The sequence below is a fragment of the Polypterus senegalus genome, chromosome 1 (genome assembly GCF_016835505.1).
Source record: "Polypterus senegalus isolate Bchr_013 chromosome 1, ASM1683550v1, whole genome shotgun sequence".
In the NCBI taxonomy this organism is placed as follows: Eukaryota; Metazoa; Chordata; class Cladistia; order Polypteriformes; family Polypteridae; genus Polypterus; species Polypterus senegalus.
The window spans coordinates 262,917,628-262,934,411 of record NC_053154.1 but is presented as its reverse complement, the minus strand read 5'-3'; the positions used below and the strand labels follow the sequence as shown (position 1 = coordinate 262,934,411).

The following is a 16,784-nucleotide window of genomic DNA, read 5'->3' as shown; positions in this document are numbered from 1 at the left end:
CCAAAGTATCTCCTGACAACAGACGTGACTCCTTTCCCCAGCAGAAGTTCTTCTGCATCACGATGTTGAACTTTATCATCTGCTACAGCTTCAGTTTCAAAATGTTCCCTGTCCATTTTCACCGCGCAATACCTCCACTACCGCATGTACTCCGTTGTATGCCTGTTTAGAGGTGTAGCAAAGAAAAAGAGCCCCTGCGCAACACCTCCACTAACGCATGTACTCCATTGTATGTGTTTAGCGGTGTAGCTGTAAAAAAGGTCCTCCTTAAACAGTTTCCCACTGCACCACGTTCTAAACGTTGTTTAGGCAATTTAAACCGGTGTTGTGGTATAAGAAAAATCCATATCATAACAAAAATAAAAAACGGTTTTCGGTATGAACCGGTATACTGCCCAGCACTATTACATAGTAAAAGCCAACACATGTGAACCCAGGAAATGGTCATTAAAATGGCAGAGAGAGAGAGAAACTAATAAATAGTATAAATTTCACACTTTTAAAAATAGCCAAAATGAACAAATTTCAGTACATGATATGAAACATCAACCAAAATAACTAAACTGTATGTTTCAGTACATTTTACATTAAATGATTTTGAGGGCTTTAGCCAATTTTGTAAATGGTTCATATAACACAATTAATCTGCATTCATTAAAAACCAGCCTGAAAATAAAATCATCAAAGGTGCTAAATCAGATATGGGTTCAACCAAAATATGTCTTATGTTATGAAACAATGGATAACCTACTACCTCATAATAACAAGAACAGAGTTCAAGTCCTGGGTGCTTTCTGTTTGGAATTTTCAATTGGTTTACACAGGGTTTCCTTGTTTCCACCTCCAGTCGACAAGTGCAGGTTAGGTGGATTAGTGATGCTAAACTGACATGTGTATATATTCACTCTGTGGTGGGTTTGAACCCTGTCCAGCGATTGTTCCTGCTTTACGCCTAATGCCTGCTGGGACAGGGTCCAGTTTCACTGCAACTCTGCTCAAGATAAGTGGGTTAAGAAGATGGATATGCCTTTCGTCCAATTTAATTTTCTTAAAATAATTCAAATAAGAAAAAAAGAAAGGCAAAAAACAAAACAAACATTCAGCTGCACTATCTGAAAAAAGCCAGGACTTTCAAGATTAACAAAGAAAACAAACTGAATTTTGCACAAGTCACAATTGAACATGTCAGCTTTAGAAAGTTGCTTAAAACAGTTGTGCAAATAAGCGGGAAAGTCAATACTTTTAAACTAATTACAATATAATGCAATACTAGGGTGTTGTACTGTGTTAGCCATTATGGATGTAATGAGAGGTCAAGCAAAATGACACCTTTTATTGGCTAATTAAAAAAGATTACAATATGCAAGCTTTCAAGGGAACTCGGGGCCCCTTCTTCAGCTGTGAGTTGCCTCGAATGCTTGCATAGTGTAATCTTTTTAGTTAGCCGGTAAAAAGGTGTTATTTTGCTTGACTTCTCATTAAACACAATTTAATGTAACAGATAATAAAACGTAATGTATTAAACATACCTTTCAATTGATTAAACATTTTTTTCTCAGAAAGCTGCATTGCTGACAACAAGGTGGAACTTTTTTGGTCATTCATATTAAAATTATGCTTCAACAAATATTTTGATTTTAGACTAATATTTACTTTAGCTCAAGATCAGTGGTTCTTAAGTTCACACCTGGGTGACTCTGGTGGCTACAGGTTTTCTTCCAACCAATTTTACAATTAATATATTATTCTTATTTTTATTTATTTTTATTGATCTAATTGTTTAGTAAGCTGTCTTTTGTTTTATTACAATAAATATTCCTGAAAATAGATTTTTCCCCCAAACTTTGACTTAAGTTTCCTTTGCCATTTTCTTCTTACCTCACAAATCTCTGAACACTTTGCTTCATTAATTGTATCCAAATGCTGTTAACGCCAAATGTAAAAATGGGAATAATTACTTCAGTGCCATACTCCTTTCTCTACTCAATTTTAAGAAACATGTCTTAATAAATAGATAAGTGAGAAAGACAGTGAAGTAATTGCTTCTCTTCACCATGTGTCTGCAACTGCTCACTGTTCATTATCATTTAGATAATATTAGAGAATAAAATTGACAGAAAAGGGCAAGTAAAAAAAAAAAAGTCAAAGAATCAATTATTTAAAGCTGTGGTAATGAATACAAATATTTATTAATTTCTCAGTAATATGTAGGACACATAATTAAACAAAGCCAAACAAAGTCATCAATTAACAGTATGAATGATGTACCAAAAATGAAATTGGTCTAACATAATTTACAAGTAAAACATGAATTTGGCGCTAATAGAATAACCATATTGTTTACTAAACAGAAAATTTTAAATCTTCTTTATTTGTTGTTTTTATTCCCAATTTAAAATGTGAGATTCTGTACTTACCACACACTGATTCACTGCTCATACTCAGATAAGAAGTGTTTATTTTAATTAAATAACAAAATAGAAATGAACTCAGTAAAACAGCTTTGTTAATTTGTGCCAAAGACGTCCATGTTCCACTCCAACTTCACCTGGACAGCACACACTCACTGAGAAAATTCAAAACAGCATTCATTTTTCATTGCATGGATTCCACATGTTTCCTGTGAGATTCTGGTCAAGGCTGACAAGTCTGGATCTAGCAATTTCCACAGATTTGTCAGCTGCACATTCATGCTTCAAATATCCCGTTCCCCTCATCCCAAGGATGTTCTATTGAAATACAATGATTGGGAAGCCCGAAGAAGAATAGTGAAGTCGCTGATATGTTCATGAAACCAGTTTGAGATGACTTGTTACATGGTACAATATCATGTTGAAAGAAAGCCATCAGAGGTAAACTGTGGCCATGAAGAGCTGCAAATAGTCAGTAACAATACTCAAAACTGGCTGTGGCATTCATGCAAAGACTGATTGGTATAACCTGGCTCAAAGTGTGCCAAGGAATCATTCCGCACACAATTACTTCACCACTACCACTAGCCTGAACTACTGACACAAAGCATGTAAATGGCATGGATTCATCCTGTTGGTGCCAAATTCTGGCCCCGTCACCTATGTGGCTCAACAGAAATTGAGATTTATTAGACCTCAGTGTCGTACTGGTTAATAGCTGTGGTGCGTTCAGCTGCAATCTTAGCACTTTTTTTCTCATTTTCCAATTCAGTTTTAGTACATAAGACACAAAAAATCAAACAGACAAGCTTCTCTTCTATTGTGAGAGGCAAAACACGCATGTTCCTTATTCCATGTTGCTACATTCTATGCATTGTACTTCCAGGTGAGCATTCATTGGTTGTCATCTCTCCTGCATATACAGCCCACCCCTCTGACTATCCAGAAAATCAAACATGTTTGATTTTATCATAGCCAATCACAGACTAGTTGGTCTCAGTCATTAGGTATGCCATGATCATATTCACAGGAGCACTCCACCAACAGCTTCTGATTAGCTAAGATTATGGAAATTGAGGGAATGACTGAAAATCACTGAAAAAGTTGTTTAATTTGACATGGGCATAAACAGCATGCTCAACAAAGTAGGTATATCTGTCTATATTTTCGGGTGACCAGATATTGTTTTTCAAAGAAGACGACCATGTCACACATGGATCAGACAAAAGATGCAGTTCTGCTCTTTGTTTACACAGCGCAAGTAATGATAAAGGCAAAATTCCAGCCAATTTTTTAATTTAAATAAATGTCAGCTTAGGCCACTGTTTTAAGTCTCACAAAGAAGATTGTCAGCAAAAAGGACAACTGGTCACCCCTTATGTATTTATCCTATATATCATTATTTGAAAACAATATTAATAGATCAACTCTGCCTGAATCTTGAAAACGACAAAAAAAAAAAAAAAAAAGATTAAGTTTATCTCTGTAGTTTTTTTTTTTGCCTTAATGATTGTGGTGTTTTGTGATTCCACTTAAATTCAGGTGTCTAAAAGGGAATGCAGCCAGAAGTGGAATGGAACCTTTGGCAAGTGTAGAAGAAAGCAACTGAGGACTAGATGGAAGCAGGAGCAGTTTGGAGAAGGACAAAAAAATCAGTACAGTGCAAAACCAAAATGATTCATACAGGACCAACTGTAAAAAGTTGAAATATCCTGGTACTGATGATTGAAACAGCACAAAAAATGGTGCATGCACCTTTATAATAAAGACACAATTCAAGGAAATAAATTCAACTAACTGTAATGTGTCTATGTTTAACCAAGAAGCTCCCAGCACTGGAATAAGATAAGCAGAAAACACCTGGCTACATATATTTGAAACTACTCATGACTTTCTAAAACCAGAAATGCACTTGGTAACCATGACATAAAGTATGCCTAAACAGAATTATATGAATCTCCATCAAAGCGCAACATGGTAAAAGCTCTAATTTCCAACATTAATTCTACATTCCAGATGCATCTTAATTAAACTGCACAAAAGAAAACATACATAGTTTGTTTAATCATAATTTAACTAAACACAGCTGAAAAAGGTGGGTGGGGACACACATTCAAATTCAAAGGAAAAACAGCATTTACTATGTTAGGAGTACTTTAATAATAAATTCTCACAACATAAAAGAAAGGACTAACATCCTCAAAAGTAAGCCAAGAAAACAAAAGCATGTATTACTGCTGTTTGCTAAGTGACTTCTATGTTTCAAAAACTACACCACTGTTCTTACTTTACAACAGAAGCAACACTAAAAATATCAAACAAAATTAAAATGTTTTACTTAAGGTAAAATGTTCAAGCAAATTAAAAAGAAAGATCCAAATCTATCAAGTCAAGTAAAAAAAATATGCAAATGCCAAAATTGGATGTTCACAATTGGGTAAATAGTATTTTTTGTAAAAATCACTATATTACATGCAGTATCAGTCTATTAATAAGGATTCTTACACTTTTTCATTTTTAAATTAAAACAGAATCTTGCTGACAGTTTCATAACATCCATAAACACAGCAAGCTGCTGACAGCACACATTAGACAGCAAGCTTAAAAACAAAGGCCTCTTGTTTGCAGCCAGGCCCTACTTTTCACTCTTGAGTAGCAGAACCAGTTCCACCAGTGTGGAAAAGAACTGGCATATGCGTGAACTAAGCAGTAATTAAGCAAACCAGTGTAGAATTACAAAGTTAAACTTTAATATTTGTATAGTGTATCCATAATGCACATGTTTAAGTAGTATACAATATGAGCTTGCATTGTATCGGTTCAGATAATTAAAAAAATAAAATCAATGATAATCTTATATTTGAAGTATTAGTGTTTCTTTCATGTATTATTTGTTCAAAAACATAGTTATATCACAACTCAGCTAATTCAGGCAGCACTGTTTTTTTTTCATTAAAGAGCATTTATGCAAAATTTCCCAACTGTGCCATAGCACCATTAGCCCGTGTATTTAATTCTTAGCTTTATGAAAACCACAAAAAGAATGTCAGCATTCAGATTAGTCATTTTAAACAAACAGTTGAAAATAGGTTTTAATAACCTACAACTATTTAGTCCTGTAACGTTTCCACAACCTGTTCTCTGACCAACCTTTCCTTGTTCCATGTCCACTATGCACAAAGCTTTTTATTATGGATCTAAAAAAAACTCATATGGGATTGCCAAATTTGCAACAGAAACACTGACTTGTATACCTTTACTGCCTTAAGCATTCTTCTAAGTTTTATTTTCTTGTATTACATTACTAGTCTTTGAGCACAGTACAATTTTCAAAATGGTGGTTAACCAGAAACAAAATGCAAGGGAATGTAGAGACCTGAACCCCACAGTGGTATTAAAGTTTCTTAGCTAAGAAAATGACAATCATATTTTTACACATTTTTTCACTGCCTTTATTCTCCATTCCACCTTTTGGACACTTCTTTGCTCTTTTACCAAGTAACAGACCAACTACACCATCTATAGCTAATGTTTACCTAATATAAAAAAGTATCATATACAGATAGCCAGACAATTTACTATTTATTTTATAATGAAACATGCCTCTATTAAAGTATCCAATAACAATTCATTACTCTGCTTCTAAATGGACAGGTGACAGTTGCAGTTTGGTGCCTTCATAAAATTTCTGCAAATGTTTTTAGCCAATCAATAATTTTTATTTACATTGACAATGTGGACAGCCAATCGGCAATGGACAATATTATCGACCATCAACTTGGGCATAAGAAGCCAAATAATTCTCAGCTGTTAACATCTCTCTATTATAAATAAAAAATCGTGGGAGGTAGACTAGATGTGATCTTCTCAGAAGACAATGTCACGTACTGCGAGAGACACTTTAACATCACGCGAGACAAGGCAGTGAGACAACATTTAAAACAAGTGCATGGACATCTAACCTAGCAGTTGTTGGAATGCTTTTGGCAGACACACTTCATGCGGTCCCAGCTCTTAAAACAATGACAAGCGACAAGCAGAACACACAGCTTGCCAGCAGCAGCAAGCCAGCTGGTGATCTGTCTGCTTTTCCTTAACGTGCGTTCAGCAACCAAAACCAAAATTCGCCAACCTCCCTAGCAAGCAGCAGAGACGCGAAACGGCAAAAGGACAGTTGGTGTATAGGCTTTTAAATGATCAACACGCAGTGCGACAAGCAGAACTCGCAGCGCACCAGCAGCAACAATCCAGCAGATGATCCAACCGCTTCTCCTTAGCGTAAGCTCAGTCGCCCCCCCCACGTCGTGTGCAGCATTATACGCCCTGCAAGAAAGAGATTTAACCATGCACAGGGCCGTAAATAAAGGACAAATATTGTTTTTACAAAAGTTTTAAAGTAAAATTTAAAATAATGTATATGTAACAATTCCTATGAAAATAACAATCTCTTTAAATTGTATATCTGGTGCGCCAAACCTAGGTGGGCGAGCGAAACCCCCCTGAGTTAATTTTAAAGAACAGGTATACTGTGCGCTGTGTACAATAAGAACTACTTCTGTGTTTCAAATACACTGTAGTGTACTAAGTGTATTAGCTGGGAGCCCAGTGAACAGGGAATTCCCCTAATCAAGTGTAACCACAAGGGAATGCCAGGGAGTCCCAAACCAGGGACAGGGCAAAATACCACACATTAGTAGAATAAAATAAAGGGTTTTTATTCCTCTTATCAGCACTTTTCCAAATTTCCTCTTTGACCAGTGGCTCAAACACAATGAAACCTCGGTTCACGAATGTCTCGGACCACGTACAAATCAGGTTAGAACCAAAAAGTTCGGCAAACTTTTGCATCTATTCACAACCACACACTCGGGTGACGAACAAGCCAGTTTCCCTTCTGGTTTGTATGCGCCGATGATTTCCACACATGTTCAGTCTCTCCCTGTGCGAGCGAGAGAGAGTGCGAGAGAGAAGGCAGTTAAAGAATGCACTGGGCTTGTTTTTAAAGAGACTGCTTCGAGCATTGTTTTAATTTCTTTGTATTTAATGAAGACTTTTTTCTATTGAATTTTAACCTCCACTTCACTTCTGTTTTTATGGGATCATTTATTTATTGAAGGATTCTGAAAGCACTGCACTTTAATTTGGACTTTGTTTTTGAAAGTTCTATTTTGGAGTTTGCTAAAAGACACCAGAAGGACTCTGAGATGGTGAGAAATAAGATTCTCTGGTCTGATGAGACCAAGATAGAACTTTTTGGTCTTAATTCTAAGCGGTATGTGTGGAGACAACCACACTGCTCATCACTTGTCCAATACAGTCCCCACAGTGAAGCATGGCGGTGGCAGCATCATGCTGTGGGGGTGTTTTTCAGCTGCAGGGACAGGACGACTGGTTGCAATCGAGGGAAAGATGAATGCGGCCAAGTACAGGGATATCCTGGACAAAAACCTTCTCCAGAGTGCTAAGGACCTCAGACTGGGCTGAAGGTTTACCTTCCAACAAGACAATGACCCTAAGCACACAGCTAAAATAATGAAGGAGTGGCTTCACAACAACTCTGTGACTGTTCTTAAAATGGCCCAGCCAGAGCCCTGACTTAAACCCAATTGAGCATCTCTGGAGAGACCTAAAAATGGCTGTGCACCCATGTTTACCATCCAACCTGACAGAACTGGAGAGGATCTGCAAGGAGGAATGGCAGAGGATCCCAAAATCCAGGTGTGAAAAACTTGCTGCATCTTTCCCAAGAAGACTAATGGCTGTATTAGTTCAAAAGGGTGCTTCTACTAAATACTGAGCAAAGGGTCTTCAGTTTTTCTTTTTTAATCAATCTGCAACAATTTCAAAAATTCTTTTTTTTTTGTCTGTCAATATGGGGTGCTGTGTGTACGTTAATGTGGAAAAAAATTAATTTAAATGATTTTAGCAAATGGCTGCAATATAACAAAGAGTGAAAAATTGAAGGGGGTCTGAATACTTTCTGTACCCATTGTATATATATTTACATACAGCTCGTACAGTCCGGAACAGATTAATTGTATTTACATACAATCCTATGGGGGAAATTACTTCGGGTCACGACCAAATCGGGTTGCGACCAGAGTTTTGGAACGAATTACGGTCATGACCCGAGGTTCCACTGTTCACAATAATGCACAAATGTCTTCGTCCTTCACCACCACCTCTGAGTTTGCCCGTTGCTTCCCGACTCTGACTCATCTATATGTGAGAATGCTTCCGGTGTCATCCTGTCTCCTCTAGGAAGCATTTCCAGTCCACAGAAAGTAAAGTAGTCCTCCCCTGAAAGCACCCTCTTTTGATCCCAAGGGACTACTATAGTGCTGCACTTCCGGACTCCATTTCCCTACCACCCCTGCAGGTGTCCAGAATGGGTTCTCATATCAGGACCACTGCCACCTAGTGCATAGGGCATGGAACCACTCCCTTTTTCTGGCTTCCGCTGTTTCAACCCTTATTTTATACCAGCTGGGCAGAAAGATAACTCCCATATCCATATAACATTCCTCTTGGGCCTCCCATCCAGGTAATAACATGTGCTACTCCCTGGCCAGAATACCCGTTCTTATCCCATACAAGTCAGGAAGTAATGAATGCATAACCCAGTGCTACAAATGCCTTTCATCTTTAGCAAAGGGTGAAGGCAAGCAATTTTGTAGAGACTGAAAAACTAAAATTAAGAAATGCCAAATGAGAGTTAAGTTTTGATATCTTGAAAACCATAGACTTTTCAGGCAAATAAGAAAACTTCAGTTTAATTAGTATTAATTTGAGAAACTGGCATTTAACCATATGCTTAAATTAGAGATGCCTTCAATTATAGCAATGGTTGAGCAAGCAGTAGTAGCTTTGATGCAAAAATAAATCTGAATGCCATCAGCAGAATGGTGAAAACTGAGACCATGGCATGGAATGACTTGGCCAAGAGAGAGAACATACAGTATATTAAAAAATGTAAGGTGCCAAGAGCTGATCCCTAGGGTGCACTTTAACACAGACAAGAGAGGATTTACATTTTCCAAGTGAGATAAAGTACTGTCTAGCAGTTGTGTAAAATGTAAACCAGGAAAATGTTGTGCCAACAATGCCAACTGATGAGAGATCAGAGAGAAGCAGTAGCACTAAGATCAAGTTGGAGGAGTATGTTGACCGCACAGGTATCAGCAAACAGAAGGAGGTAATTTATGACTCTCGGATGGACAGTCTCTGTATTGTGAAGCATAGAAGTAGTATCTTCTTCTTTCAGCTGCTCCTATTAGGGGTCGCCACAGCAGATCATCTTGTTCCATATCTTTCTGTCCTCTGCATCCTGTTCTTTAACACCTATCACCTTCATGTCCTCTCCCACTACATCCACAAACCTTCTCTTAGACCTTCCTCTTTTTCTCGTCTGGTAGCTCAATCCTTAACATCCTTCTCCCAATATACTCAGCATCTCTCCTCTGCACATGTCCAAACCAACGCAATCTCGCCTCTCTGACCTTCTCTCGCAACTGTCCAACTTGAGCTGACCCTCTAATGTACTCATTTCTAATCCTATCCATCCTAGTCATACCCAATGCAAATCTTAGCATCTTTAACTCTGCCACCTCCAGCTCTGTCTCCTGCTTTCTGGTCAGTGCCACGGTCTCCAACCCATATAACATAACTGGTCTCACTACCGTCCTGTAGACCTTCCCTCTCACTCTTGCTGATATCTGTTACAAATCACTCCTGACACTCTTCTCCACCTATTCCACCCTGCCTGCACTCTCTTCTTCACCTCTCTTCCACAATCCCATTTACTGTGTACTGTTGATCCCAAGTATTGAAACTCATCCACCTTCACCAACTCTTCTTCTTGCATCCTCGCCATTCCACTGACCTCCCTCTTATTTACACACATGTATTCTGTCTTGTTCTTACTGACCTTCATTCCTGTCCTCTCTAGAACATAGTCAACCTCTCCAGGGTCTCTTCAACCTGCTCCCTACTATCACTACAGATCACAATGTTATTAGCAAACATCATAGTCCATGGGGACTCCTGTCTAATCTCGTCTGTCAACCTGTCCATCACCATTGCAAATAAGAAAAGGCTCAGAGCCGATTGCTGATGTAATCCCAGCTCCACCTCGAATGCATCCGACGCTCCTACTGCAGACCTCACCACTGTCACACTTAGCTCATAACATCCTGTACAACTCTTACATACTTCTCTGCCACTCCTGATTTCCTCATACAATATACAGCTCCTTTCGAGGCACCCTGTCATATGCTAATGCAACTCCTTCTGGCATTCTCTATACTTCTCCATCAACATCCTCAGAGCAAACATCGCATCTGTGGTCCTCTTTCTTGGCATGAAACCATACTGCTGCTCACTAATCATCACCTTACTTAACCTAGCTTCCACTACTCTTTCAGATAACTTCATGCTGCAGCTCATCAATCAAATCAATAATCAATAAATATCAAATGTTTGAGTAATACAAGGATGCAAATGCCAACAGTCTCTAGGCTAGATGAAGCGAGGGCTTAAGAGTTTGCAATATTCTAAACTCCAAAAAGAGGCCAACTAAAATAAGTTACTTATGGATAGAAGTGAAAGTATACACCTCTTCTATTCAATATATTAAAAAAGAAAAAACTTAAGTCTCATTTAATGCACATAAAAAGTGTTTGACACTAACGAAAAATACACTGTGTACATTTATTTCAGCGTTTTTACAGGTTACATTTAAATTTGTAACATACAAAATAATACCAAAAATGGGTAAAATAATTTACAAATAAAAAAAATTGGTAACTTCAAAAAATGTATAAATGATGCATGAGTTAGTTCTGTTACATTTTGTTGAATCTGCAAATCTCTTGCTCATTCTCTCTCTCTCACATATTCCCTCCCATAACCCTACCCACCCCCAGCCAACCTAGATGTATGATGAGAATAGAAATTTCAAAAGCACACTATATCGCTGAAGGGTTTTTTTTTTTCCTTCGGTATAGTTAAGCATCCATGTCATCTCAAGACCATGCACTGGCTCTGGTTACTATAGTAACAGTTTATTCAAACTGCTGAACACTGCACCCTGTCTCATTTTACCACATAGACTGCATCAAAATGTACAAATGCTGCAAATGTAAATTAACTGATCCAAATGCTATGCATCTTAGGCATGTAAACCCATCACATTTATGTCTTAGTTAAATAGTTCATCTGGTATTATGAATACTAGATATTGTGTACAAAATGTCCTCCCCATTAAGAGTTACAAAAAAAAATTATCTAATAAAAACTTAACATGCAAAAGCAAGAAGACCTTAAAATTCAATAGCAGAGGCACATTCCTTGACAGTAACCTGCTTTTTTGACTGTGTGCCCATTTTTCCTTACAAAACAATTTAACTCCTCCATATATGGTGTTTTATTTTCACAAATGGCTTGCATCTAATCTTGTTTTAGCATTTCCATTGGAATGAAGTCTCAGTTTACACTGAGACCAAATGGACAACTTTACAGATGCACCAGGGTACACTGCTTGTCCCCAAGTCAGCATAAAGTAGGTGGGATGGCAATCCTGCCACTTAAAATCTTACAGCTATGAAAATGATAACATGGGAGTGACAGGTTACAACTGGCAACTCGTGAGAGACTGATAAAGTAACTGGACAAATGATAGGTGGAAACCAAAGCCACAAGTTGTCTTCAACCTAATGGCAGTCCTCCTAACAGCTAAGGCAAGGGTTAGAGTTGGTTACTGGAAAGTAAGCATGTAACATCAGACAGGTAAACTGGTACAAGACGTGCAAGAGATGAACCAGGACAAGCCGAGTCTTTTGGGAAAAATAAGTAAAAGGAACTGAAGCAAGATGAACTTTGAAAAAGATTAGAACAATTCTAAAGAGAACAAGCCATTCAGTGTAATTCCGCCAGTCCTATTCCCCTGAACTAAACCTCAATAAAAGGAAGTGAAGATCTGAAAGAATCTTGGGTTCCACTGCACAACACTACTTGGTAATTCACTTAATGTGTCTACAGTTCTTTGCATAAAGAAAAACTCTTAACATTTCTGCAAATTCTGCCCATAAAAAGCTTCCAACCATTTCCTTATGTTTCTGTTAAAGAGATGCTTTTAAAATAACTGCTGGGATGCATTGTACTAATTCCTTTCATAATTTTAAACACTTTGGTCATATCACCTCTTAATCTGTTTTCTTGAACTGAAAGGGTTCAATTCCTTCTACCTCTCCTCATAGGTCATATCTCTCAGTCCCAGTATCAATGTACTCTCGTGTTGCTATGGTTTACTTTTTTTTTTTTTTTTTTTGTAAGATGGAGACTAAAACTGTATGAAATCAGTAGTATGCTATGTAGCTTAAGTATAGTCTCCTTTGACTTGTGTTCCACACATCATGATAACCTAACATCATATTAGCATTCTAGATTGCTTCACCACTCATGTCTTGTAGTCAGTAACAAGACCACTATGACTCCAAGATACTTTTCTTATGGTTCACTTACATGTTTTAGACCTCACACTGTGTATTCAAATCTAACATTTATACATCTATGTGAAATACCACATATTTACTTATATTAAACTTCACCTTAGATACTGTATATAATGTAGTCAGGCAGACAATGGAACAATTATTAAGAAAGAATGGCTCATCACTGGAACAAGACAAGTTATTAAACTTTCTATAACAGAAACCAGTGAACAATCAATACAAGAATGAACTCCAGAAAGGTCTAGTGATCAATAGTAGTTGTGTATGCACCAAGGATGCATAATTAACAAAAACACTTTCTATGATAGTTTGAAGGCTATTTTGAAAGAAGACTAGGAGACACCTCTGACTTTCTTTCAGATCCTAAATTACAGTAGAGTTAAGGTCGTAATTATTAGCCCCATGTCCAAAATTAAACAACACCTTTAATGCATCTAAGAAAAATGACTAGTATTTAAAGTGTTTGTGAGAATTGATTCCAGAAGAACAAATACACAATTTCCAATGATGATGAAAATATTTTACTGATATACTTAATTGAAACAAGGAAAACCCAAAAACAGAATGGTCATAATTAATTTGCCCTTAGACAATTTATAGACAAGAGTGTACCCCTTCTGGCTCACAACCTCTTACCGCAGTTTCTCACAAGGTCTGCACATCTCCTGAAGGACCTTAGACCAGGGGTCCTCAATCCCAGTCCTGGAGAGCTGCAGTGGCTGCAGGTTTTTGTTCTGACCTGGTTGCTTAATTAGAAAGCAATTCTTGGCAATAAAGCACTAACAAGCTATGAAATTAAATTAACTCTGCTATGTCCCCAGAGGGGACTGGGCGGTCTCTTGGTCTGGAACCCCTACAGATTTTATTTTTTTCTCCAGCCTTTGGAGTTTTTTTTTGTTTTTTCTGTCCACCCTGGCCATCGGACCTTACTCTTATTCGTATATGTTAATTAATGTTGACTTATGTTTATCTTTTATTGTGTCTTCAATTTTTCTATTCATTTTGTAAAGCACTTTGAGCTACATTTTTTTGTATGAATATGTGCTATATAAATAAATGTTGATTGATTGATTGATTGATGTCAGGTCATTCTCATATCCTAGATTTTCTTTCCCTTTCTATCATGCAAATGATTTGAAGGCTGAAATGGACGAGTAATTCTCAGTCCTTCACTTTTTTTCTCTTCATTTTTCTTCCAAGTATTTAATTAAACCCAATAGTGCAGATAAATACACACAGGTGTAAATGTAAATAAGCTAAATGGAGAAATGCTGTTCTCTCTTGTCATTTGCATGTTATTGATAATAAGGAGCAATTAAAATAGCTGTTTAAAACAAAATTAAGCAATAAGGGCTCAAAATCACTAAAGTGAAGCAGAAGTGTTACTTTAGCAATAAGTGCTTTTTATTAAGCAACTGGGTTGGAGCAAAAACCTGCAGCCACTGCGGCTCTCCAGGACCGTGGTTGAGGACCCCTGCCTTAGACCATTCCTCCATGGAAATTGCTCCAGATGATTTAAATTAGATGGTTTTCGAGCATGGACATTAACCTTGAGCTCTCACCAAAAATTCGCAATAGGATTGAGATCTAGACCTTGAGACAGCCACTACAAGATCTTCATTTTGGGTTCCTCAAAAAGTCCTGGACCAATTGTGATGTGTGCTTTCGGTCATTATCTTGACGAAACACCCAGCAAAAACCCAAACCCAGACTGGCAGCAGATTATACTTTATAATGGCATAATGAAGAAAGGAGATTACATTGACATGTACCCTAACAAGGTTTCCTGTGCCTGAAACAGCAAAACAGACCGACAGCATTATGCTCCCACCACCATGTTTAACTGTGGGAACTGTGCTTTTAGGGTTGAAGGTTTCCCTCTTCCTTCACCAATCAAAAGCTCTATCCATGTGCCCAAATAGCTCCAATTTGGTCTCATCAGTCCAAATGACAGACTTCCAAAATTCATCCTCATGTTTCAAATGGTCCTGGGCAAACTTCATTCTAGCCACTGAGTCAGCAATTGAGTTTTCCTTGGCTGATGACCTTGAAGCATCCCACAACAAAAAGCCCTCACAACAGTTTTTTTGAGACTCCAAGTCAAGAAGAAGGCAGTTCGGTGACGATGGCCTTTACAATGATCCGAGGGTTCTTGTTGGCATCTTTGATATTTTCCTCTTCAAATTCTTTAAAATCTTGTGCTTGCGATAACACCTAGGTTTGCTTCTGAAGGAATGGGTCACTTTGCATTTTGTAATGATGCAATGTACAGCTGTTCTGGAAACAGTGAAACCAGCCACCCCCCTTTGAGATGAGCACCCACTATCTTTTCTTGGAGATCCATACTTATTTCGTTGGCTTCTGATGAAATTACTTTTTACAAAGAAGTGTGGCACCTCTCAATCTTGCCTTTAAGTACCACTAGTCTGCTCATTTCAGTCTAATTAATTAGAGTATATTTCTAAAATGGGGTTTATGTTTTGTTTGACAGCACTACATGTAACCTTACTACAATGCTCCCTGACAAATTCACAAAACAATTTTGGCTACCCCAATTTTCAATAAAGTTGTTATACAACAAAATAAAAGTTGTTTTTTTTTTAATAAAAAAAATGTACCTGCTGGGAGTTTTTACATTACAAAGTAAAACATTCATCGCAGTTTTGAAAAATAATGTTCAAATTGGACATAAATGTAGAAAAATGTTCCATTTCTCATAGGGGCTAATAATTATGAGCCTAACTGTATAAAAGAAAATTAAAAGCTACAACCAACTGGAGAAATGTTCTCACTGTTAAGTTATGGAAATGGAGAAGCATTACACTGTCTACATTTTACAGCCAATTTTAGCACAATATATTAAGTACTTCCACCAAATAATTTACCACAAATTTAAGAATAATTTTGCTTACTTTTGCAACTGAAAAAAATTAAGTAAATTCTTTCTCAATTTATTTGAAAACACTGCAGTTTTCCCCTTATATCAATGCAACTGCATTACAGCCTTATATTTTATTTTTATTTTATGTTTGAGCTTGCCATGCCATGGGAAGAACGCATGGAGGAAGCCTACACAGGGAAAGAGCTGAAAAACAGCTGCCAAAAAAAGAGGCTGGATAGCCCAATGTTGGCTTGTGGATGTTAGCTGTCATGGATTTGCAGGCCAGTCACTCTGCAAAGCATTCACAACACTTGGAATCATGACAGAGAGAAAATAAAGACAGCCATTTCAACCATCACAGGTGTGGCCGAAAAAACATCAAGTTGGATCTGGTTAAAGATGGCAGATCCATGAGTTGCTGCTAGGGCACCGGCTCCGGTTTGATCACCAGTGGTCTGGTCACCTGGGCAGGGGTGCATGACATGACTAAACAACTCAACACACCTGATGAATCCAGGTAATGACACTAACAATGTGCCCTAGCTAAGCACCAAGCAAATGTGCCTATAAGAATTAGTATAATTTCATAAAAGAAATGCATTCTTTTGAAAAGTATTCAACAGTTTCACAATTTTCTTTGTGCTATTTCAGAAATGAATTGCATTTTTCACAGTGATTGAATTATTTTAAGAAGTTACTGCCTGCTCGATACAAGCAATATTGTACTGCCATGTGCTTTTTTCTTCTAGTGACAGAGAGAACACACAATAAGGCAACAGAAACCAAAATAACGTTAAACATACACCTTTAGGTTTAATCAGATTTTTTTGACACACAGGATTTAACATGGGCAGAACTAGCATGCCCACCTCAGAGCACTACGTACTTTGGTCTTATAGTTAGCCTGGTCAGTGTCTGTATAGAGTATACACATTCTCCCCACCCATGAGTGCAATTATTGACTGGTACGGCAGAGTGTGA

The 16,784-nt window shown here is 37.5% G+C and overlaps 1 protein-coding gene across 3 annotated transcripts in view; it reads right to left on the bottom strand.

Moving 5' to 3' along the window:
- dlg5a (discs, large homolog 5a (Drosophila)) overlaps positions 1 to 16,784 on the bottom strand; it is a 236,991-nt gene that overhangs the window by 173,925 nt on the left and 46,282 nt on the right. The gene's annotated exons all lie outside the window — the stretch shown is intronic.